Genomic DNA, 5,434 nt, shown 5'->3' on the forward strand with positions numbered 1-5,434 from the left:
GTGCTGCTGATCGCCAGCTGTGCAGGATTCTCCGGCGTGCAATTAGGGAAGTGAAAATTAGGGCGTTGGCCCCCTTCCCCATGTGTAGTTCTGGCTGTTCGGATACCCTGAAGATTGCCACTCTTGGGCACGGCTCCACCCTCACCCCACAAACTTGGACATTGCCTTGGAGAAGGCTGTCCAGAAAGCTACAAGTTTGGGATAGGCCCAAAACATGTGGGTGTGGTTGGCCGGGCCCCTCTGGCACCGTTCACATTTTTCCTCCACCTCCGGGAAGAACCTGTTCATTCGGTTTCTGGTCAGGTGCGCTCTGTGCACCACCGTGAATTGCATGAGGCTGAGCCTTGCACAGGAGGAGGTGGAGTTGGGCCTGCTCAGTGCTTCGCTTCAGAGTCCCCACCCCACTTCTGTCCCCAGTCCGTCTCCCCATTTTCGTCTGGCTTCGTCCAGTGGCAGTCTTGCTCTGTCCAGTAGTTGTCAGTAGATTTTCCCGCAGTTGCCCCCTTCCTTACTATCCATGTTTAATAATATGAAATGCCTCACGAATTTGCATGGCATCCTTGCGCAGGGGCCATGCTAATCTTCTCTGTATCGTTCCAATTTTAGTATATGTGCTGTCGAAGCGAGCACATGGTGCTCACTTTGATGAATTGCAAAATATCCTTGAGAAAGGAACCTCGGTCTTACATAGGAACATAAGAATTAGGAGCAGAATTCAGCCCTTCAAGCCTGCTCCACCACTCATTAGATCATGGCTGATCTCTTCCTTGTCTCAATCCACCTCTCTACCTTTCTATTATTTTTGGCCAAAATGGATAACCTTACACTTATCCACAATAAACTCCATCTGCCAATTTTGGCCATTCTCCTGGCCTATCTATATCCATCTGTAAAACCTTTATCTCCTCTCCACTGCCTGCTTTCCCACCTATTTTACTATCATCCGTAAATGTTGCTATGTTACACTCTACCCTACTTGCAGATTGTTTATATAGATTGTAAATAGTTGAGGTCTGAGGACTGAGCCCTGCGGCACCCCGCTAGTTACAGTTTGCCAGCCAGAGAAGCACCCATTTATCCCGACCTTTTGCTTTCTACCAGTCAGCCAATCCTCCATCTAATCTAGTACTCAACCCCCAGTTCCCTGCAATCTCATCTTCTGGATCAGTCTTTTATGCAGCACTTTGTCAAAAGCCTTCTGGAAATCTAGATATAGCACATCCATAGGTTGCCCATTATCCACCCTTGTTGGTTACATCCTCAAAGAACTCAAGCATGACTTACCCTTCATAAAACCATGCTCACAATGGTGGATTGAGTTTTTTTCTTTCCAAATGATCAGTCATCTCCTCCTTAATGATTGATTCCAGCAACTTACCACCACAGAGGTCTATAGTTTCCTACTTTCTACCCCTCTCCCTTTTTGAATAGAGGCATCACATTAGTGTGTTTCCAATCCACTGGGACATTTCCAGAATCCAGGGAATTTTGAAATACCATAACCAATGCATCCACTACCTCTGCTGCCACCTCCTTTGATACCCTAGGGTGCAGGCCATCAGTTCCTGGGACTTTTCTGCCTTTAATCCCATTAGTTTATTCACTACCTTATCCCTAGTGATGGTTATTGCATAAAGCTCCTCTGCATTAACTGCAGTTTTTGGAAATTTTTTATTATCCTCTAGCCTAAAAACAGAGATTCTACCTGGTATCCCAAAGGGTACAGTCTGGAGAAATATGCCTTGACCGCCCATTCTCACATTGCAGGGAAGAGACATTAAGGAGGATATTCAGATGTCAGATGGCCCTAATGGGATGCATCCCAGAGTGTTAAAAGAGATGGCTAGGGAAATTGTAAACGCTCTAGTGATAATTTATCAAACTTCACTAGACTCTGGGGTGGTCCCAGAGGATTGGAAAGTAGCAAACGTGACACCACTGTTTGAAAAAGGAGGTCGGCAGAAAGCGGGTAATTATAGGCCGGTAAGCTTAACTTCGGTTGTAGGGAAAATGCTGGAATCTATCATTAAGGAGGAAATAGCGGGGCACCTGGAGGGAAATTGTCCCATTGGGCAGACGCAGCATGGGTTCACAAAGGGTAGGTCGTGTCTGACTAATTTGGTAGAATTTTTTGAGGACGTTACCAGTGCAGTAGATAACGGGGAGCCAATGGATGTGGTATATCTGGATTTCCAGAAAGCTTTTGACAAGGTGCCACACAAAAGGTTGCTGCATAAACTAAAGATGCATGGCATTGAGGGTAAAGTGGTAGCATGGGTAGAGGATTGGTTAACTAACAGAAAGTAGAGAGTGGGGATAAATGGGTGTTTCTCTGGTTGGCAACCTGTAACTAGTGGGGTCCCTCAAGGATCAGTGTTGGGCCCGCAGTTGTTCACAATTTACATAGACGATTTGGAGTTGGGGACCAAGTGCAATGTGTCAAAGTTTGCAGACGACACAAAGCTGAGTGGTAAAGCAAAAAGGGCAGAGGATACCGGAAGTCTGCAGAAGGATTTGGATAGGTTAGGTGAATGGGCTCGGGTCTGGCAGATGGAATTCAATGTTGCCAAGTGTGAGGCCATCCATTTTGGGAGGAATAACAGCAGAATGGATTATCATTTAAACGGTAAGATGTTAAAACATGCTGCTGTGCAGAGGGACCTGGGTGTGCTGGTGCACGAGTCGCAAAAAGTTGGTGTGCAGGTGCAACAGGTGATTAAGAAGGCTAATTGAGTTTTGGCTTTCATTGCTAGAGGGATGGAGTTCAAGACTAGTGAGGTTATGCTGCAATTGTATAGGGTGTTGGTGAGGCCGCATCTGGAGTATTGTGTTCAGTTTTGGTCTCCTTACCTGAGAAAGGACATATTGGCACTGGAGGGAGTGCAGAGGAGATTCACTAGGTTGATCCCAGAGTTGAGGGGATTGATTATGACGAGAGGTTGAGTAGACTGGGACTGTACTCATTGGAGTTTAGAAGAATGCGGGGGGATCTTATTGAGACATATAAAATTATGAAGGGAATAGATAGGATAGATGCGGGCAGGTTGTTTCCACTGGTCGGGGAAAGCAGAACTAGGGGGCATAGCCTCAAAATAAGGGGAGGTAGATTTAGGACGGAGTGTAGGAGGAACTTCTTCACCCAAAGGGTTGTAAATCTCTGGAATTCCTTGCCCAGTGAAGCAGTTGAGGCTCCTTCTTTAAACGTTTTTAAGAAAAAGATAGATGCCTTTCTAAAGAATAAAGGGATTCGGGGATATGGTGTACGGGCCGGAGAGTGGAGCTGAGTCCACAAAGATCAGCCATGATCTCATTAAATGGCGGAGCAGGCTCGAGGGGCCAGATGGCCTACTCCTGTTCCTAGTTCTTATGTTCTTATGTCAGAACACCTTCCAAACCAACAGAGTTTACCACCAGTGACAGAGCCGACCCTTCCTCCAAAAGTAATGCAAACAAGATATGGAAGGTTTATAAGGCCTCCAGACCACCTGACTCTATGAACTCAGAGCTTGAATGGGGGAGATGGGATAGTAATAACAATGTAAATGCTTGGGGTAAACTAGAATAACTTGAAATACATTGGGAAAAACGTCACAGAATCACAGATAATGCATTGCAGAAGAGGCCCTTTGGCCCATTGAGTCTGCACTGACGCATAAAAGCACCTGCGTTGCCTACCTAATCCCATTTGCCAGCACTTGGCCCATGGCCATGAATGTTATGATGTGCCAAGTGCTCATCCAGGTACTTTTTAAAGGATGTGAGGCAACCCGCCTCTACCACCCTCCCATGCAGTGTGGCATGGTGGAACAGTGGTTAGCACTGCTGCCTCACATTTCCAGGGTCCCAGGTTCAATTCCTGCCTCTGGTGACTGTGCGGAGTTTGCACTTTCTCCCCGTGTCTGCATGGGTTTCCTCCAGGTGCTCCGGTTTCCTCCCACAGTCCAAAGATATACAGGTTAGGTGTGTTGGCCATGCTAAATTGCCCCTTAGAGTCCAAAAGGTTAGGTCGGGTTACGGGGACAGGGTGGAGACGTGGGCTTAAGTAGGGTGCTCTTTCCAAGGGCCGATGCAGACTTGATGGGTTGAATGGCCTCCTGCACTATAAATTCTATGATTCTATCATTCCAGACCGTCACCACCCTCTGGGTAAAAATGTTTTCCCTCAAATCCCCCTTAAACCTCCGGCCCCTCAACTTGAGCTTATGTCCCCTTGTCACTAACCCTTGAACTAAGGGGAACAGCTACTCCCTATCCACCCTGTCCATGCCCCTCATAATCTTGTAAACCTCGATCAGGTCACCCCTCAATCATCTCTGCTCCAGCGAAAACAACCCAAGCCTATCCAACCTCTCTGCATAGCTAAAATGGTCCATCCCAGGCAACATGCTGGGGAATCCCCTCTGCACTCCCTCCAGTGCAATCATATCTTTCCTATAATGTGGCGACCAGAACTGCACACAGTACTCTAGCTGTGGCCTCACCAAAGTTCCGTACAGCTCGACAATGACCTCCCTGTTTTTGTAATCTATGTCTCTATTGGTAAAGCAAGAATCCCAGATGCCTTATTCACCACCCTATTGTTACAGACCAGGGTTTAGAGAACACCAAAGTATATCATGGAGTTCACCTGACCCACAACTTTAAGTAGATTTGGGTTATGGGGAGCACAAGGGTGCACTTTACAGGTGTGATGCAACAGAGAGCTAAAGTATGTTTAAAACAAAACAATGTTTATTCTATGAATTCAGTTAACACTTTATAAACACACAGTAAACAGTTTATCAACTCACGACACTGATAATCCCCAGACACAATCCTCTATAGGTAACCCTTAATAACTTTCCTAACAACATCCATAAGTCAAAAAGACCCTTTTTAACAAAGACAGCAGGTTTGAAATCTCTACAGAAAGCAGGTATCACTTTTAAATTATCAAGTGATCTGAACACCTTTTTAATATAGAGAGAGAGACTCCAACAGCCTTGTAGTCTGAATACAGCTTTCAACTGAAAACAAAACTAAGACACACTGCAGCTCCCAGCTCAAAGCGAAAGTAAAAGACAGAATGACATTCCAGCTCCACCCACACAATGATATTACTGCAGCTTTTTGATGAACACCCATTTCTTAAAGATAGACTCCCATGACACTATTCACCTGCCCTTCTGCCTTCAGAGATCCATGGACAAACATGACAAGGTCCCTTTGTTCCTTGAAACTTCCCAGTGTGGTGCCATTCATTGAATACATCCTTATCACATTACTCATTCCAAAGTGCATTACCTCACACTTTACAGAGTTAAGTTCCAACAGCCATTTTTCTGCACATTTAACCATCACGTCTATATCTTCCTGTAATCCAAGACATCAACTTCACTGGTAACCACCCGGCCAATCTTTATGTCACCCACAAACTTACTGATCCTACTCCCCA

General features: G+C 45.8%; 1 non-coding gene across 1 annotated transcript; it reads right to left on the bottom strand.

Annotated features, from left to right (window-relative positions):
- Window positions 1-523: 523 nt before the first annotated feature.
- LOC140386115 (U6 spliceosomal RNA) lies at window positions 524-630 on the bottom strand. Its single transcript, XR_011933582.1, has one exon. It is a non-coding gene; the product is annotated as a U6 spliceosomal RNA (small nuclear RNA).
- Between the last annotated feature and the right edge of the window lie 4,804 nt (window positions 631-5,434).

The sequence above is a fragment of the Scyliorhinus torazame genome, chromosome 11 (assembly GCF_047496885.1).
Source record: "Scyliorhinus torazame isolate Kashiwa2021f chromosome 11, sScyTor2.1, whole genome shotgun sequence".
NCBI lineage: Eukaryota > Metazoa > Chordata > Chondrichthyes > Carcharhiniformes > Scyliorhinidae > Scyliorhinus > Scyliorhinus torazame.